The sequence below is a fragment of the Myotis myotis genome, unplaced genomic scaffold (assembly GCF_014108235.1).
Source record: "Myotis myotis isolate mMyoMyo1 unplaced genomic scaffold, mMyoMyo1.p scaffold_m19_p_20, whole genome shotgun sequence".
NCBI classification, from domain to species: Eukaryota; Metazoa; Chordata; class Mammalia; order Chiroptera; family Vespertilionidae; genus Myotis; species Myotis myotis.
The window spans coordinates 3754400-3775156 of NW_023416325.1; the positions used below are offsets into that span (position 1 = coordinate 3754400).

At 51.9% G+C, this 20757-nt stretch overlaps 1 protein-coding gene across 7 annotated transcripts in view; it reads right to left on the reverse strand.

Moving 5' to 3' along the window:
- KIAA1671 (KIAA1671 ortholog) overlaps nucleotides 1-20757 on the reverse strand; it is a 135220-nt gene that overhangs the window by 97425 nt on the left and 17038 nt on the right. The gene's annotated exons all lie outside the window — the stretch shown is intronic.

Here is a 20757-nt window from a genome sequence, read left to right on the forward strand (position 1 = left end):
TTCCGGAATGTGGCCTGGCCTCCCCAGTCTGCGTGTGTGTGGGGCACTGTGCAAAGGGCCAGGTGCACGCCGGGGCCTCCCAGAGGGGCCAGGACGCAGGAAATGTGTGTGGTTCGTCCATCCACAGGCCCCAGACGGAAACAGCCCAATGCCTCACGTCAGTGGAATGCAGGCATCCTCTCTTCTCCATCCCCATGGCTGCTTCCTTAGCTCATTCATTCACTGAGCACCCACTATGTCCTGAGTTCTGGGGACACATATCCAGAAAGCCTTGTTCCTGTGGAGCTGATAGTCACGGAAAGGGGAACAGGCCCAGCCAATGACACACCTATGTTGCAGGTTTGATCCCCAGTCAGGGCACACCTTAAGAAGCAACCAATGGCCCTAACCGGCTTGGCTCAGTGGATAGAGCGTCGGCCTGCGGACTCAAGGGTCCCAGGTTCGATTCTGGCCAGGGGCATGTACCTTGGTTGCGGGCACATACCCAGTAGGGAGTGTGCAGGAGGCAGCTGATTGATGTTTCTCTCTCATGGATGTTTCTGACTCTCTGTCCCTCTCACTTCCTCTCTGTAAAAAATCAATTATATATATATATATATATATATATATATATATATATTTTTTTTTTTTTTTTTTTTTTTAAAGAAGCAACCAATGAATGCACAGCTGAGTGGAACAACAAATCAACATCTCTCTCTCTCTCTCTCTCTCTCTCTCTCTCTCAAATCAAAAATTAAACAAAATTTGTTTGAAAGAAGAGGGGAACATAAATGAACATAAGTAAGCAAGATGTACAGAATGTTAGATAAATGACAATAAAGGAGAGAGTGTCCAGGGGAAAACTTCACTGAGAAGAGATATTTAAAATCCGCCTTCCCCGCTGACATGCCCCCAATCTGCTCTCCTAGCAGCAGCCAGAGTGATTCTGACTGGCGAGCACCACCATGTCACCCCCCTGCGCAAAGCCCATGCAGTCTCCCCACCGACCTCTGGATAAAGGTCAAACTCCTTCCCTGAGGCCCGGTAGGATCTGGCTCCTCTTCATCTTACCAGCTTCGGTCTAATGATCGACACCTCCCATCCATCCGTCCGTCTGTCTGTCTCTCACATGCACTCACATACTTACTTCAGCACAGACAGGTCACAAGACACGCTGTGCTTTCCTTCACTTCCAAGCCTCCACACTGCCATTTCCTACGACCTGGCTGATCTCTAGCCATCCCTCAATTTTCAGCTCCAAGCTGCAACCTCCTCCAGGAAGCCCTCCCTGATGCCCCAGGGCAGGTTCAGGTGACTCCTGGGAGCCTGGTATCAAACTCCTGGTACTTCTCCCTCGCCCAGCACTGATGGCACACCTGGTAACTGCCTCTGTTTCCTCCACTGGACTGGGAGCTCCTGGCCAGGAGGGACCTGGGTCCAGTTCACAGCTGTATTCCCAGGGTCTGACCACCACACTGGACATAAAATCAGTGTGCAAAAAATACGTGAAGGGAGAGCATCCTATCCTTGAGAAAGGAAAATAATAACATCCAATGCAGGCGTGGGTGTGGAGAAATGGATATGCTCATCTGCTCCCAGGGCCAATGTAAGTCATAAAAGCAATTTGGCAATATTCACTTCCAACTAGTATTTTTTTGAGTCAGGCACCATACCAAGGGACTCTGTGCACTTTCTGCTTTCTCCCATTTAACACTCTCAACAACCTTGTGCCTTTCAAATTATTACCGTTCTACAGATGAGGGAAACGCAGTTCAGAAAGAGCCAGATCCCACGCTCGTGAAAAGTAGAGCCAGTGTTCAACACTTCTGACTCACATCAATTGTTTTCCCCCGATATCCCCCACCCCCAAACTGCTTCCCCCACTTTCTCTCCCCGGGTCCAGGTGCAGCTGCTGGTCCGCAGCAGGAAGAACGTTACAGCTTATCTTTACGCCTCTACCTAAACATCCGCCTTTTCAATGTTCCCGGGCCCGTTCCTTCCTGCCATTTGTGCTATTTCTGAACTGGCTGAAGCACTCCCTGAAACCATTCATCAAGCTGTACTTGGTTTGTTTGTTTTCGCCTAGATCAGGGAGGGGCAAACTGTAGTCTGCCGGCCACATCCGGCCCACGGCCTGTTTCTGTAAATAAAGTTTTATTGGAACACAGCCCATTTATTTACATACGTGATCTACCAGCTTCTTCCAAGGTCTGAAGACAGAGTTGAGTAGTTGCCTCAGAAGCTGTTGAACCCCAGAAAGCCTGCAGTATTCACTAGTCGGCCTGTTGCAGAAAGGGTTTGGGGACACCTGCTCTAGACTGTGGAAAACTCAGTCCCCTGACAAACTGGACAAGGATGTGACATTTCCCTATTTATTTATTTTTAAAATCCTCACCAAGGATATCTTGTCCATTGATCTTTAGGGACGGAGAGGGAGAGGGAGAGGGGGAAGGAAAGGAAGAGGGAGAGAGACAGACAGACATCAACTGGTTGCCACCCACAACCACCCACACCCACCCCGAGGGTTTCAAATCTGCAACCTAGGTACTTGCCCTTGACCAGTAATCGAACCCTTGACCCTTAGGTCTGCAGGCCGATGCTCTAACCACTTAAGACAGCGGCCAGGGTGACATCCCCCTCTTTAAACCACCCAAAGCTCTCCCACGGCTCTGGCTGTGGCCCAGCCCTCCGCCGATCTCCTCGGGTGTCCCACATGCTAACCGCAGGAAATTCAAAAATGCACAGGAGCAGGCATGTTTGGCACAGCCCAGCCCCGGCATTCCGATGCCCATCGACGTGCGCGTTTCCAAAGTAAATGGGAACTTCTGGTCAAAAGAAAAATGAAATCAGACCGTGCGTGTTCTTCAAGAACTTGCTTGTTTTTGGTTGTTTAATGTCAAAATTGGTGCTGGACATCTTTCACATCTTGAGCTGCACAACCTACACAGCCGCTTCTAGCGCTTCTGTGTGCTCTGTGCACGCGCTCCTCATTGGATCATCCACCCCCACTGCTGGATCGCTCGGCTGTCTCCGATCCCTGACCATTAAAACCTGCAATGGACACCCACAGGCACTAGATTTGTGCCTAGAAGCGGGCAGGCTGGTTGAAGGGGTGCACACCTTTTTCAGAGCTTTTGATAGATGCAGAATGGACCTGCACACCTAACGGAAACACATCCCCTGCTGCTTTCATTCAAAGCTTGGAGGTCAGGGTTCTCAACCTCTCCCTGGGGCAGACCCAATAAAGATGTCTAATGAGCCATAAACCAGGGCCCCCCCGGCTGGCCAGGCCCTCACTGGGAACTTGACTGGTTCTTGTTTATGGCAGAGTCATCACAAACTTGATTGTTAGGGCAATGAGAACTGCTCACAGAGAGTCTGGGTCGAGCCCGGAGGCCATGTCCGGCCTGGCCGTGGACGAGGGGCTAGGAAGGAAGACCCAGCCCTGAATAGCAGAGGAAATTCAATCTCAAAGCTCAATTCAACACAGCACACAGCACAATGCTGGATTCAGAAAAACGGGAGACAACACGCTCCCTCTTTGGGGAGGCTGAGGAGCGCATATTGCATTTCAGAAGGAAAAAAAAAATTCATTCCCTCAAAGTACAAATAGATTTCTGAAGGAATTTGCTTCTTTTGGCCCGAGAGCGGGCTTATGTGAAAAGCTCAAACGCTGGGAAGGTCTGGTCATGATTCTCCCCGCTCTATGATAAATGGCTCCCACTGTCCGTTGCCTTGGACAAGGTCAACACCACCCCAAAACTAGTCAACCTACTCTACACTGCGGGCCCTGCCTACACTCCCAAATTCCCAAGGGTTCCGTGACTCGAGTGTCTTTTTCCCTTATTCCCTCTCCATGAGAGCCCTTTATCTATAGCACAATTTCCATTTGCCCAAATACCACCCATCCTTTTAGGACCCTGTTGAGGGACACCTCCTCCAGGAAGCCTATCCCGATTGCCTTCCAACCTTCCTTGGTCATGTTACCTGGTTATAATGCCTCGTATCAGAAATAAAGCCTGAGGCTCTCCCCCTTGCAAGATTTACAGTCTCTCCTCCCCAGGCCACCCAGGGCATAGACCCCTGCATTCCGGTTTCTGCAAATGCATAAATGAATGAGTGAAGAAATAAAGAGACCATGAAGCCTACGGGAGGGATTTGTGGGTTGGTGGAATATAATTTCTTTTGGGGGGGGGGGTGGGCGGGCAGGATTGAAATTCTTTAAGACTTAAAGAAACAGCTCTCTGGTGAAGAAATCTGGGAGAGACAGAGATTCAGGGGAGGACACCCTTACCTATGCTCACATTGTACCCATTTCACAGCTGGGGAGAGAGAAAGGAAGGGCAACTGGCTAAGTGGATACTATCTGCAAGGCTGCCTAAGATCCAATATCCGCTTGTCATCTACACAAGCCTTCAGGAAAATCGGGGGGCGAAGGGGGCGAGGGAAGTGCCAAAGAATATAAACCCCAAACAGCATCCCCCAAACCAGGGTGCAAGCAAAACCCACAGGATGGCAGAGACTGAACCCATGTCCCAGAGATGTGACAGGCTCAGGCCGCTGCCCAGCCCCCGCCTCGCCCCCACCAGCCATCCCCATTTGCAGGCTGTCATGGCAATCAACCTGCAGGGACAGGTGACATGGCCTCTCCTGGCTTTCCCAGGAGGATAACTGTGCCTCCCACGCCCTTCAGGCAACCAGTTCCTCCTGGATCTGGCTTTTAGCACCTCGTAAACCTGTCAGGGCCTGGCATGGCAGCCTCGGGGCATGACAGGCAGGCCCTGCTCCTGGCACAGAACCCGGGCAGGGCGGGCGGGCCTCTGCTGGAGATATGTACTAGGCCACTACCAGAAGGAGACCCCACTGAGCTGTTCCAAGTCTATTCGAATGCTTTTGTCTTCCCACCTATTAAGTGCTGGGCCCTCAGAAAGCCTGGTATGAATAATTACCATCATCAAACCACTAGCTGAGCCCTGATTTTTGTGTCATATGGCACATTAAATGGGTCTCCCCCATTGAATCCACCCTCTGAGGTGGGTCGTAGGATTAGACCCACTTGATGGGTGCAGGTAAGGCCTGGGGAGGTTTAGCAATTTGCCCAAGGGGTGGAGCCACACTCCCCATCCCACCCTATTAATCCTGGCAGCATCAACAGTTGCTGTGTTATTCGTTGCTACCATGGACTGGGCACTGTGCCGAGCGCTCTACCTTTAATTAAATAAATTTAATAAATTTAATTTAATTCACTGAAGGGATTACTCTCTTTCAATCTGTTCAACAAATGACTTTCTGGGGTTGAGAATATTATTATCCCCATTTCAGAGGTTGGTAAACTGAGGTTTCAGAAGGTAAAGATTGGACTGAACCATGAATTATTCACCCGCTGTAAGGAGTGACCTATAACGTCACGAGAACAGTTTATTTTGACCTCTCTGTCCCTCTGCCTTAAACACAGGTGGGTAGAGGAGCGGCTTTGGTTAATGAAAGGTTCCGCTTCATGGTGGCTCCAGGAATGAAGCCATGCATCCACTCGGGGCACAGAGGAGCAGTGGTTTAGACTGAGGACTGCCACATGTCCCCAGGGTCATCACCCTTGCCCCTGGGCCCCAGGTCCATCATCATTACCAACTGGAACACAGGGTGCTGACAAAATTACCTAATTCCCAAGGTTATAAGGCATTCTCCTGGGATTTGCTGGGGGACATATAATGAATTACAACGAGTACAATCAATCTTTTACCCTTTCGGCTAAAGGCAGTTACAAAGAGTTTCAGGGGGGAAGCTACAATTAAAAGTAAGTTTTAAATTCGCTCTCTGGGAGGCGGGGATATGGGTGGGTGGGAGACAGAGATGGGAGGGAGATTTCTCACCGCCTACACTTTGGTCACTCCCCCCTCTGAATCTTGTGAGTGTATTGCCTAGCCAAAGAAATAAGTAAGAGTTAAAATGTAAAACACTGAGGTGCAATAGGGACCATTAAGATCTCATTTCCCGCCCGGCCAGAGTGGCTCAGTGCTGACTCCAGAAATGATCTTAGTGTCTTCAGGGCAGGACGCTGGGAAGGAGACGACCCCGGGGGGGGGGGGGGGGGGGGGGGACACTGTGTTGGGAGAGAATGTGTCCTAACGCAGAGGCGGGTACAGCCCGTCAGAATTACAACTAGAACTTGGGGTCCCTGATCATCAAGCAATTTTTTATATGTAACATGTATACATATGATTATATACATTTATATGTATTTATAGGTCTCATTAAATACTTTATATGTGTTGTATATTTTATATAATCCATATAACACAATGCTTGCTATTATCTCTTACTTATATATATTTATTTACCTGATAGAAACATAGTATATACTTGTTTATATGAAATGAAGATTGTTTTTGCTTAAGGGTTCTATAAATACAGGTTCTCCCAGCTACAGGAATCCTGAGCGGGCTGCCAACACCGCATCATCGGAAAGCTACCAGCCACTCGGCGCCCCGGCTCCGAGAAAGGCCAAACCCGCCTGGCCAGTCGCTCCAGTCCCAGTCCGGGACTCACCGGCCAGCACTCTTCCCAACAGAACGTGCCCTGGAGGATGCTAAGGGATCATGGCCCGCATCCACTCCTATTCAATCTGCCCGCTCACATCTCTCCCCAGGCCCCCACTTCTCTGCACCCACTCCCTGGGGCCAGCCTGGAGGACCCCAGCAGCCTCCTGCCTGGTTTCCTCCAGGAAGCCAGGCGACCTTTCCAAACCCGTCCGTGAGTCAAACAATGAACCTTCTAGAAGAAAACACGGGATAAATTAAATCAAGGAAGCAAACCTTCCTTCATCGGCAGGCACCACTCAGAGGGTGAAAAGGCGAGCATGCCCCCGTCAATGGCTCCCACAGAAGGCCCATCCCAAGCCCTGCGGCTGGGGGACCCGACCTAAGACAGTAAACCAAGACCACCTGCCTGGACACCGGGTGGATGCACCGGCCCCGGAACAGAAGTCTCAAATAAATGACAACATACTCCTGAAACTAACACAAAACAATCACGAATACAAACTGTAATTGAAAAATAAACTTTAAAAAATAGCCCGGCCGGCGTGGCTCAGTAGTAGTTGAGTGTTGACCTATGAACCAGGAGGTCACGGTTCGATTCCCAGTCAGAGCACATGTGGGGCATGGAGGCGGCTGCCGATCAGTGATTCTCTCTCATCACTGATGTTTCTATCTCTCTCCCTCTCCCTTCCTCTCTGAAATCAATAAAAACATATATATATATATTCACCAACTTGGTGAACATACAAAAAAAGATAATTTCTATTAAAAAACAAAAATAAAATGAGTGACAATGACGGGGATGAACTCAGGACGTGCCAGGAGCCCAGCCTGCAGGGGCGGCTGATGTCCATCAGGGCGTGTGCATGTTGGGGGCAAGTCTACCCTCTGTTTCAAATCCTTTTACTTTTATCTCTAAAAGGCACGCAGAAGGACCCCATCGAAACATCCCTGCTTCTCAGCTACCGGCACTGACGCTCTAATGCAGCGGTTCTCAACCTGTGGGCCGCGACCCCTTTGGGGGGTCGAACGACCCTTTCACAGGGGTCGCCTAAGACCATCGGAAAACACATACATAATTACATATTGTTTTTGTGATTAATCACTATGCTTTAATTATGTTCAATTTGTAACAATGAAAATACATCCTGCATATCAGATATTGACATGATGATTCACAACAGTAGCAAAATGACAGTGATGAAGTAGCAACAAAAATAATTTTATGGTTGGGGGGGTCACCACCACATGAGGAACTGTATGAAAGGGTCGCGGCATGAGGAAGGTTGAGAACCACTGGTCTAAAAGGTCGCTCTGAGTCCAGAGAGGCCTCTGAGAGACGTCCTGGCAGAAATGCCACCTGGGCAGACAGGGGCCGTTCCCCATGAGTCACTGTGAGCCCCTCCCCTGAAGGCAGCTTACCGGGCCAGGTCACCGAAAACACTATACCATCTCCCAAGTTCAGATAAACACCGTCTGCTCTCCGTTCTCCCAGACCCTAATTTTGCCCGGCGTAACCACCAGTTATTCAGAGCTCAGAGGACACCGTGTCTGGGGAATAACAGGCAGGACTGGCAGCCAGGAGCCCCCGGTCCCTGGCCCTGCCTGTGTCACTCTGTATGACTGTGCAGAGCATGGATATGCCGAGTCAACCAGCTGGGAGTCCAATCCCATCTAGAACTCGACCAGCTGTGTGACCTTAGGCAAGTCACTCCACCTCTCTGAGCCATGGCTTCCTCATCTGTAAGAGTATACAGTCACGTGCTTTTCTGAGGATTAAAGATTACGTATGTGTGCCCTGGCCGTTTTGGCTCAGTGGATAGAGTGTCGGCCCGAGGACCGAAGGGTCGCAGGTTTGAATCCCAGTCAAGGGCATGCACCTTGGTTGCAGGTTCCCCAGCCCTGGTAGGCCCACATGCAGGAGGCAACAAATCGATGTGTCTCTCTCACATCAATGTTTCTCTCTCTCTCTCTCCCTCCTCCCTCCCTCCCACTTTCTCTCTAGAAATCAATGGGAAAAATATCCTCGGGTGAGGATTAAAGAAAACAGGAAAAGACATGTGTGAAGTGCTTGCCACAATACCTGTGGTCGCCACATGCATCGATTACCGTCATCGACAGTATTATTATTATTTTTTTTTAAATATATTTTATTGATATTTCACAGAGAGGAAGGGAGAGAGATAGAGAGTCAGAAACATTGATGAGAGAGAAACATCGATCAGCTGCCTCCTGCACATCTCCTACTGGAGATGTGCCCGCAACCCAGGTACATGCCCTTGACCGGAATCGAACCTGGGACCCTTCAGTCCGCAAGCCGACGCTCTATCCACTGAGCCAAACCGGTTTCGGCGACAGTATTATTATTAATCATTTAGAGAGACCGGGATGGGCGGGGTGGCTGTGGAATTAGACTGCTGGTCAGAGCCTGCACATGTGCAGGAAAAAGGAATGAAACAGGAAAAAGGAATGAAACAAGAGGGTCAGGCTGCATCTGGCATCCCGAAGACCACATGAAACTAAAGAAGCCTGACAAGTGTATACAGCAGGCACTCAGCATACAGTATACAGGAGCTCTGATTATAAAATCCCTCCTCAGAAAGGGGACCCAAGAGAACGACCTCTCTGGGCTCAGAGATCCTTCTAGGTCCACCGCGGCAATTTCGTGCAAACAGCCCCAGATCTGGGGCAAACGCAGGAACAGGTCGCCTCTCCCTGGTCACAGCCTCTGAGCTCGGTTCACCTGAGCCACCATCGCCCTCTGCCTGCAGGAGGCAGCAGAGCTCACCACCTGTCAGCCACCAGGGGCAGAGCCTGCCTGGGCAGGGCTGATGCTGGCTGAGCCTCACCCAAACCCTCCTGGCACAGGTGGACAGCTTCTTCCTGCTGGTGGGGCAATTCAGAGGTCCCGCCCCCAGAGGTAACCTGCTCACCAGCGCACCCTCATGTACCACCACCCAAGTAAACCACTTGCCTGGGCATCCTTGGCTCTGCCTCTGGGAGAGCCCAACCTGAGACACCCCGCTTTCCTAGAACCACTGACTCATAAGAGATGGACCTGTTCAGAACACCCGTTCTCCCCTAGGGTGTCCTGACAAGATGATGAGGCATAACCCATTGTGAAACGGGTCCACAACACGCTGACTACCATGGCAATGTGAGGTTCCCACGTCTGCGCTGGCTGAATTTTTTTGGTTGCTCTTTACTGATGTATTCAAAAGGTTTATTGACCTACTATGTGTTCTCCCATGTGTTTTATGATGGGAAGATACTGATAACCCCAAAAGTCGGGGTCCCTGTTTACATAGAGTTTAGAATCGGGGAGTGAAAAAGACAGGGAATGGATAAGGCAACATGCCAGGACAAGACAGCAGCATATGGCAAGGCAGGTGAAGGAAACTGGTCAGTGATGAGAATCACAGGTGGGCCCCACAGACTGGGTAATCAAGGAAGGCTTCCGGGGGGAGGTGGCATTTCAGCTGCATGACCTAAAGGACCAGAGGGAGCCGGCCAAGGGAAGACCATGAGGACTAGTTAAAAAGAGAGCTCAGGGGATGGATGGGATAGAAGTTTCTGCCAGCCTGGCTGAGTGGAGTGCAGGAAGGGGGCATGGGCTGAGTCCGGAGAGGGGGTGCCGGTGCTGAGCAGATCCGACAGGGCTCCGAGGCCACCTGTGACAGTGCATCTGAGGCTCTCCCAGAATCACCTTCCTCTCCCTGTCTCCCTTGCATTCTGATCTGCTTCTCTGAGTGGGAGAGGGTGGAGTTACCGCCCGCCTGCCAGGAGCCTCACTGAGCCCCCAAGTCCCAGGGGAGGGCGTCTCACATGTCAGCATCCTCCATCCTGTGCGTCCAGGTGAGAATTGCTGGCTTCAAGGCAGGTAGAGAGACAGAGGGAGGTGCTTTGAGATCAGCACCCGGTAAGTGGGCGTCTGAGTCGCAAGAGAGCTCAGACTCACACTCCTCTCCTGCCTTTATGAGGTTCGGCAAGTTTCTTCTCTTCCTCAGCCTCTGTTTGCTCACCTGTCAAGTGGGTTAATAATCCCTTCTATTTCCAAAATCGGCTGAGAGACTTGCTAAGAACCTGTGGTACATGTAAAAGCCCTTGGCACTGTTTATTAATTGATTCCACTTTTACTGGTCTCCTGCTATGCACCAGGCACTGTACTGGGAGCGGGGCCAGCTGGGTGGGGCAGGGGAGACACGCGGTGCTCACACAAGTCAGTCATCGCAAGCATGAGATTTTATGAATGTACAGTAGGTGTATTCCCTCGATCTGAGACCCTGTCCCCCACCAAAGCCCACAACCTACAGCTACAACCTGAAGCCTGCAGATTAAGACTTTTGTCTCCTGGCAGAGACCCACGCACGGCATCCTTAAAGAATTCAGCTCTTGCCTAGTCGGTGTGCCTCAGTGGTTGAGCACTGGCCCATGAACCAGGAGGTCATGGTTCAATTCCCGGTCAGGGTTGTGGGTTTGATCCCCAGTAGGGGGCGTACAGGAGGCAACCAATGAATGATTCTTTCTCATCATTGATGTTTTCATCCCTCTCTCCCTCTCCCTTCCTCTCTCTGAAATCAATAGAAACATATATACATATACATATACATTACATACACATACACATATACATATACATATGTATATATTTTAAAGAATTCAACTCTTTAGGGGCAACTCAGTTCCGGCAGGGTCCAAGCCCAGCCCCCTACCGTCACCCCCACTTTGCAACATCTCTAAACCTGAGGGCCAGCCTCTCGGGAGATCAGCTGTGGGCGCGGTCACTTATGCCAAGGGCGGTGTCCGTCAGCCCAGGCATGAGTCATGTCCTGCCCGCTCTGTAGAGGGCGGGGAGGGGTCCACCAGACCCACATCCAAAAACATTGATGTGATGCGGCCATGCCAAGAAGCGGACAGGCAGAGAGCGGGGCGGGCGAGAGTGGACAGGACCAGCCCAGGTCCTGGCCTCCCACAGCGGCGGAAATGGCCCCAAACGCAAGCTCGAAAATAAACTCGGGGCAGAGATGACCTCCTGGATTCTTCGCAATTACCCTGGCACAACAGGTATTGTTCCTTTTCCCACGTGAGAAAGGAGGAAACTGAGGTTTAAGGAGATTAACTGCCTCGTCCCAAGTCACTCATCTTGTCAAATTCCAGAGGCCAAAAGGCCGAACCACAGCTGGACTGGCAGGAACGCAGACAGGGGACAATCTTAAAAACACAAAGAGGCGGGTCCCCAAAGCAGGCCTGAGTGCCAGGTGTTGCCTGGCCGGTAAGTGAACAGGGCGTTGCCCGTGGCTCCGGCTTGCGACTTCAGCTGTGTGTCCTGAGCCTCAGTTTCCCCAGCTGGACAAAAAGAGCCTAGCACAGTGCCTGGCACGCCCACCAATCCCAGCCCTTCCTGCTGAGGAGGAAAGACAGGCATCCAGGCTATGGCCGGGGTCCGAGGCCAGCACGTATGAATCTGTCCACTGGAGGAAGGGCAAGGCCAGGGCGCAGGCTGCACCTACTGTGTCATGCCTGTCGATACCCAGAGGTGGCCTGCTCAAGCTGAGGCCAGGTTAGAGGCGGAATATTCTACAGCCCAGAGCCAATACCACAACCCAGGGCTGGGCATGTGTGTAGAAACCCGATCATGAGTGTAGAAACACACATGCTCGGGTTCAGGGATCAGATTTCCAGGGGGTTGGGTGGGTACGAGATGTGTGTGTATATGTGGGGGTGCTGGTTGTGGGTGTGGGATGCCTGGGGACACGCACAGGTACAACAGTGGATGGTGGAGGCGTTCGCTGTGCAGCGCTTCCTGCCATCACTATGTGGGTCCATGTGTGCAGCAGTCAGTGGAGGAACTGGAGGGGATGTCGTGTATCTGTGGGGATCGTCGTTTCCTTGTGCTTTGGAGGCTAAAATAAAAATTTATTTCCCACCCCACCATTAAATGTATCCACTCCCCACTCAACGCTGAGGAAACTGAGGCCCCCCTATCCACAACACAAGAATGAACATCGATGGGGCATGAACCTTAACAGTCCCCTGGCACCCTCCAGACACCTCAAAATGGACCCTTGGTTACAGCAATGAACGGCAGTTATGACACCCCTGTCCTCCGGGCGCTCACAGGCTAGACTAAGGGCAGATGGGGCAGGACTCAAAGAGGAGCCCCAGAAAGGTTTCCAAACAAACTGTGGTGAGAGTCAAGGGGGCACACCAAGAAGGTACAAGAGAGAGAGGCCGTAGAGCAGCGTGTGCAAAGGTCCTGGGGCAGGAGTGCCGTCGGGGAGCTGAACGTGCACAGCCCCCCAGGGGCCAAGGACACCAGGGCCACAAGGCTGGAGAGACGGGCCCAGAAACATGAAACAATCTACTATAGTAAATTTCCAACGAGTGGGGAATTGGTTACACAGACCGCGGTACGTACTCTACTCTTTGGCAATGTATGCACTGGTCCCAAATGAAGTTTACAAACACCGGCGATGAGAGAAACCGTTCGTGGCATGATGTTAAGTGCAAACAGGAAACTGCAAAGCTGCTTACATCTGGGGTTTTGCTCCCCCTCCAACATGTAATCAGCATAATCCATCTACATGAAAAACAACCGCCTCCCCCCAAATGCAAAATCCCCCCACCATTTCAGCGCTTGTCCGACGGTGCTGTGCTGGGCTTCGGGATGGCTTTTCTTCTTCCTACTGCCGGGCATTTACAATGTCCAATCCAGATTTTTTTTTTTTTTTTTTTTTATGTTTAACAAAGAGAAAAGCTCCCTGCCATCTTCTGTCCAGATCCCCACACCCTCATGAGTTTCTGGAGCTCTGTTTTTAAGAAGACAAGCTTTTTTTTTTTGTTCAAATCTCAAATAAACAAAAGTCCATTTGGCTGAGGTCCCGAGTAGGGGGATGTTCCCCCAAGCACCCCCCCCCCCCCCCCCCCCGGCGCACCGACACTGCAGCTAAGACAACAGCGAGTGTTTTCTTGGCGGGGGGGGGGGGGGGTGTCGGGGCTCGGGCTGGGGAGCTCTTGCTAAGTCTCGGGAACTTGTCCCAAATAGTTTCTTCCCCACCCAAGGACCCTCCCTTTCCCGTGGCTCAGGGTCAGCCTTCCTCCCACACTCTTATTTTGAGCCAGCGTGTCCCCCCAGAGCCCTGACTGGCCCTGAATTCCTGGGCCCTGGAAGCCCAGAATCTTCCATCTTAAAGACCACGCAGCCCAAACTCCCCGGTTAGACCCCAGAGGAGACTGAACCCCAAGAGGGGACGTGAGCTGCCCAGGGACATCCAGGAAGTGGGGGCCAGGTCCACACTGGAGCCTGGACCGCCTCACCAGGGCCATTCACTCAACAAATAGGCATTACTTTTTAAAAATATATATATTTTTATTGATTTCACAGTGGAAGGGAGAGGGAGAGACAGATAGAAACATCAATGATGAGAGAGACCCATTGATCGGCTGCCTCCTGTACGACCCCTCCTGGGGATCAAGCCCACAACCTGGGGGATGTGCCCTGACCGGGAATCGAACTGTGACCTCCTGGTTCGTAGGTCGGGGCTCAACCACTGAGGCGGCAAACAGGCATTATTTAAGCATCTACTATGTGCTAGGGCATTACTCTGAGCCACAAAGCACACTGATGGGGTCTCTGCTCTGCAAGGTGGAGCTTTCGGTAAATGAAAGAACAAAGTCATTGCTGAGCCAACCAGGTCTACGAAGGCAACACAGCAGGTTGCAGGCAAGTAAGAGTCAGGACTGGGAGGATGGGGAGGATGCTCTGAGCAGGTGACACCTGAGCTGAGACCTACATGAAGGGAAGGAGCCGGCCATGCAAACAGCCGGGAAAGGGTGTTCCAGAGTGGAAGTCCCTGGAGGGCCTTCGCCGGGCTGTGACCGCGAGGCAGCTCCCGCCGGGCACCCAGTGGGCATTAAACTGTGGAGGGCAAGAGTGAGGCCCGGAGTCAGGACCGAGAGCGCGACACTGCACAGGGCTTCCAAAAGGTACCCAGTCCTCTTTCCTGGGGTGAGAGCCCTGCTACCTCCCACGGGAAAGGGGTCTTTGCCGAAGTGCTGACCTTAAGGATCTTGAGAAGAGGGGTCATCCGGGGTGACCCAGGTGGGCCCTGAATGCCATCACGTGTGTCCTTATAAGAGGGAGGCAAGGGGAGATCTGACTACAGAAGAAAAAAGGCACCCGGCCCATGTGGCTCAGTGGTTGAACATCGACCTATGAACCAAGAGGTCCCAGGTTCGATTCTCAGTCAGGGCACGTGCCCGGTTGCCCAGGTTGCGAGCTCGATCCCCAGCGTGGGCAGTGCAGGAGGCAGCCGGTCAATGATTCTCTCTCATCATCGATGTTTCTGATGTTTCTATCTCTCCCTCTCCCTTGCTCTCTGAAATCAATAAAAACCTTTATTTAAAAAATCCAAAATGACTTGTGTTCTCATCTCTAGGACCTCTCCCCCCATCTCTCTCCGCGTCACTTCTTACGCTTCAGCCACAAATGATTCTGTCCCTTGTCCTTGCTGCTCCCTCCCCACCCACCACGGCGACTTTGCACCACACAGGACCTTTGCCCGTGCTATTCTACTGTCTGGAAAGAGGGGCTGGCTGCCGCCTCTTCCACCTTCAGTTCTCTGCTTACAGGTCATTTCTTCAAAGGGGCTTTTTCTGAACAGCCAACAGCAGTGCCCCTGCCCCACGGCCCTGCCATATTTATATTCTCTGAAATGATCCTCTTTATGGTTTACTTCCGTGAGGATCTGTCTGGAACGGAGGGTGACAAACTTTGGGCCATGGGCCACGTCTGGCCCACCGCCTATTTTTATATGGCCTGTGATCTAAGGGTGGTTTTTGCATTTTTAAAAATCATTTGGGGGGAGAGGGGGAGAGATCAAACGAATAATATGTCATGATACATGAAAATCAAATCTCAGGGTCCATAAATAAAATCTGATGGGCGCACAGCCACGCCCCGTCGGTTACCCACTGTCTCCCGCAGCTTGTGCAGTAAAAGGTCAGCAGTGAGGGAGTAATATGGTCAAAAAAATCAAAAAAAATATTCACTATCTAGACCAGCGGTTCTCAACCTGTGGGTCGCGACCCCTTTGGTGGTCGAAAGACCCTTTCACAGGGGTCACCTAAGACCATTGGAAAACACATCTATAATTACATATTGTTTTTGTGATTAATCACTACGCTTTCATTGTGTTCAATTTGTAACCATGAAATTGGGGGTCACCACAACATGAGGAACTGTATTAAAGGGTCGCGGCATTAGGAAGGTTGAGAACTACTGATCTAGACCTTTATGGCTGACCCTGCCCTAGGGCACAGGGCCTTGTCCTCACCTCCTTGGGTGAGTCCCGCCAGGCAGGCTCAAACCACAAAGGAGGTAGATGATTAACACAAGGCCCCGCTCCCACCAGGGGGCTGAGTCTCAACAGGGGGCTGAGCATCCCAGGCTTGCAATGGGTGAATGAATGAATGAATGAATGAATGAATATCTAAACCTCAAAGGGAAGCCACAGGCATCATCCCTTAGGGCACCTCCCCGGCCCCCACCGAGTCAGGGTCTGGCATCCCCTGGGCAGGGGTCTCCCCGAGAGCACCAGCCTGGCCCTGATGTTCATTCTGGGAGCCCAGCACTCTACAGGGAGGACGTGATTCATTCCACCGGGAGAGGAAGGAAGTCAGCCCTCAGATCTGGCACCAGATTTAACTCCTCTCCTCCACGCACTTCCCCCCAAACACACACACACACACACACACACAGGCACACACCGTCTCTCCACCTGGCTGGGTGGGGAGCCCAGCACAGCAGTCGGGGTGGGGGATGGAGGCATCAGCAGCCACTGCTCAGCTCTCTCCGAGAAGGAGCACCCAGGACTCTCAAAACACAGAAAATCCTCAACAGAAAGGCAGTAATTCAGAAAAACTCCTCCCTCTCCCCTTCCCCCTCAGTCTTTCCCTGTCCCTCCCTCCCTCCTTCCCTCCCTCCCTCAGCACTGAGACAAAGGCAACTAAAGGAACAGGCGCGCCCAACCTGCTGGCTCAGTGGTTGAGCACTGACCTATGAACCAGGAGGTCAAGGTTCGAATCCTGGTCAGGGCACAGGCCTGGGTTGTGGGCTCTGTCTCCGGTGGGGGGCTTGATGATTCTCTGATCATTGGTGTTTCTATCTCTCTCCCTCTCCTTTCCCCTCTGAAATCAATAAAGATATATATATATATTTTCCAGCACCAACCGAGACAAAAGGAGGAACTAAACAAGAGACAGCAGGAAATAAGGACCTTGCACGACACTGGGAGTTTCACATCCAGCTCATCAGCTGGTCTCTCAGGAGGACATTAGCGTCCTCAATACCTGGGGGACGGCACCTCATTTAGGTTTTAATTCCCAGTCGGGGGAAGGCGGTTGACATGCTCACACTCCGGGATGTTTTCGGCTGAGCAGATAGGTATTTTTATTTCCCGGGATGACAGTTCTTTTCCATGGAGATGGCATATACATCCCCAAAGTCAGAGAACCTCAGCTCCAGAACAGCTGTCATGAGCCTGCTTTCCTCTGGGTCTCAGGCCCCGGTTTCATCCCAGCTCCCGAATGCTCTGGGTGAAGAGGGCCGTGTGTGCCCGCTCTGTGTCCACTCTTTCTCCTCTGGGCTCCGTTATGAACGGGCAGAGTCGTAGCAGCTCACAAACGGTAAGTGTTAACTCCACACTCACTACGTGGCTGCCTTCAGCTGGTCCCATAGCTAACCTTCCCTGGGCTGGGCACATAACCTGGTGCAGGCAGGTGCAAAATCAATGCTCCCTGAAGGTGGACCTTACAGGTCCAAGGACCTTCACCTCCAGGTGCATCACGTGATCGTAAGACAGAAGACTCCAGCCAGGGCCCCGAGTGCTCTTCCTCCTCGCTGTGTGCTCCGGGGAAACCTGCTCAACCTCTCTGAGCCTCCATTTCCTCAGGGGACAGTAGTACTGCCTACCTACCTGCCAGAGCCCTGGAGAGTAAAGAGCCCCAGGGGAGTACATGCGCTTGGGGGTACACCTTAGGGCATGTGCACTGTTAGTCTTTGCCATGTCCCCTCCCGGTTTATAGTTAGAATGACCTTTTCCCAAAAGGGAGCTTAAATCTCCCAGAAGCGCTTAGAATGAAATCCATCCCCTCTCCCTGGCTCTGTGCCCCAGCCCCCCTTCTCTCCGCCCTCAGCTCCCACTGCTTTCCTTGCTCACTAGCCTCTCCTGCACTCCTGCCATGCTGTTCCCTCTGCCTGGAAGGACTCTTACTGCCGTCCCCCCCACCCCCCAACACACACACACACACAAACATCCTTTAGGTCTCAGCTTTAATGGCCCTTCCGCAGTGTAGTGGGTTGAATGAAGTCCCCCTAAACGTCACGACCACCTGGACTCTGGGAATGTGACCTCCTTCGGTCTTTGCAGATGTAATTAATTAGGTCTCGGTGAGGTCTCACGGGGTTAGGGTGGGCCTTAATCCAAGGACTGGTGTCCCCAGGAGAAGAGGAGAAGATGCAGAGATGCACAGTCAAGCTGAGCAACAGCAGGGCTGCCAGGAGCTCCCAGGAGCTGGGAGAGAGAAAGGAAGGGCTCTCCCCGGCAGCCTTCAGGGGCGTGTGGCCTGCTGGCGCCCTGTCGAGGACTTCTAGCCGACCCTGAGAGGATAAATGCGTGCTGTCCTGCGCCACCCAGATTCTGTTTCCTCAGAAAAGCCGGGCCCACCCACCAGCTAAAGTGCAACCTCCAGGCTTGCTTCAAAGCCTCTTGCTCTCCCACTGAAATGCCCGCATCCCCTCTAGACACAAACTCCCAGAGAGAAGGGGTCCCTGCCATGGGCTCCCTGCACCAGCCAGCTCAGAGCCTGGCTCACAGCAGGCATCCACTACACGTTTCCAAACGAATTCATTTGACAGATGCACCAGCAGGAAGAGGCAGGTACCAGCCCCCAGACCTCTGGCTTCCACGTGAGCGATCTGGGGAGCCGGATGCCGATCGATGCCCACCCTGCAAGCATGTGGCCCCTGCAGGTGAGCCTCCTTTCCCTCCTGGCTCCCAGCTGCCAGGCCCGTGGCCTCTGGGCTCTGCGCCCGACCAAGAGCCTGACCTTGGCAGAGACCAGTCTGGGCTCAATGAACCTATTAGATAAAGTCTCTTTACTCCTCTGAGGTTCTGGGGCCGCTGTGGGGCAAGGGATGCCCTGGACTTGGGTTACCAGACACCCACGGGGCCGTTCCAGCCATGGCCCTGCCCAGGGGACCACTCTCCCTCTCACCCCACACCCCTGGCTCCTCCCTCACACACCCTCTTGCCTAACTCTGCATTTCCGAAGGCACACAGTCCACGGGCTGGGCGTTAAATAGCCCTGACTCATGGGAGGCAAGTTGTTCCAGGGGCATCTCCCCTGGCTGCTGGCCTCTCCTTAACACCTCTGCAATGCCTGCTAATCTCCCCTTTTTAACGAAGTGAGAGCAAGGCCTCGGGCTGTAGGGACGGCAGCATTTATTTGGCTGGAAAATGATGACAGGGTTTGGTTCCCTTGGTTTGTATTTTTTTTTTTAAATATATTTTATTGATTTTTTTACAGAGAGGAAGGGAGAGAGATAGAGAGCTAGAAACATCGATGAGAGAGAAACATTGACCAGCTGCCTCCTGCACATCCCCCACTGGAGATGTGCCCGAAACCCAGGTACATGCCCCCGACCGGAATCGAACCTGGGACCTTTCAGTCCGCAGGCCGACGCTCTATCCACTGAGCCAAACCGGTTTCGGCGGTTTGTATTTTTTAAGGAAATTTCTACTTATGGCCAGAGATGCTGGTTTCTTTCAATTTATAGTAACAGTACATAGATTTGTATTAAAATATTAGGTGTCCCTTCCTCTCTGTAAGAAATCAATAAAATATATTTTTTTAAAAAAGAAAGAAAAAAAATTAAAAAATATTAGGTGAGTAATAACACAGGAGGTATATAGACCTGGCAAAATCAGAAAGATAATGTGTGAATGACAGAGCTTGGGGAACTCTGCATTCATTCATTCATTCACTCACTCACTCTCTAGCTAAGAGGCAGTCGGTCAGTCATACACCAGGTTCATACACCGGATAGTTCTATGATAAATTCCTCAGCTTTCCCCAGAATTCAGTAATATGTTACATGGCCTAATATGTTATATGGGCAGGCCTCTTGGTCCAGGTGCCCCTCAGAATCACCTGGGGAGATTTTTTTTCCCCTTTTTTTGAAAGGATTTTTTAACCTTCAGTTTACCTATTTTATATGTTTTAATGGATTTTTTAGAGAGAGAGGAAGGGAGAGGGAGAGAGAGAAACATCGATGTGAGAGAGAAACATCAACTGGTTGCCTCCTGTATGCACCCCAACCGGGAATGGAACCTGCAACCTGGGCATGTGCCCTGACTGGGAATCGAACCGGCGACCTTTTGGTGCATGGGATGACTTTCAACCAACAGAGCCACACCAGCCAGGGCAAGAGATTTCTTTTTTGAATACCGATGCTCAGACCTCGCCCCACACCCAGTGAGTCTGAGCCTCCAGGGGGTGGTCCCAGCACCTGCATTTTCTTAAAGCTCCCGGCGGGGGGAGGGGGGGTGGGTTTCTTCTGAGCAGCCAAATCCCAGGTGCTCGGCTGCTGCCGCTTCCCCCAATGAGTGGGAAGCTGGGTCCCTGGTGTGCAGAGAGCATCCTGGGAGAACTAGACGCAGGCCTTCCGCGTTTTCCCAAAACACACACATGCCAGGGCGAGCCCTGGGCCAGTGAGAAGTGGCTCCTTAGCATTTCCTCGGCGTCTAACCCAGGCCAGCTCTCTGAGAAAGTTCACGGTCGGGTGGGGCAGGCCGAGGTCGTTCCAGAAAACACATCGTGATGCAACAGACGTCCTAACGGTAACCGAGGCCCCACAGATACAGATCCTAAGACTCTCCCATTAAAATGAGGCGCCAGCCACTCCTAGTAGGACGGCTGGTATCAGAAACCAGAACATAACAAGTGGTGTCGGCCGAGTGGAGGTGCGGAGCCCTGGTACGTTGCCGGGGGGATGCCAAATGGTGCAGCCGCTGTGGGAAACAGTCCGGAGGCGCCCCCAATCACTAGAAATAGAATCATATCATCGAGTAGTTCTAGGGTATAGACCCCAAAGAACTAAAATCAGAGATATCGGCACACCCATGTCCACAGGGCATTGCTCACAAGAGCTAAAACGTGGAAGCAACCCAGGTCCATTGAC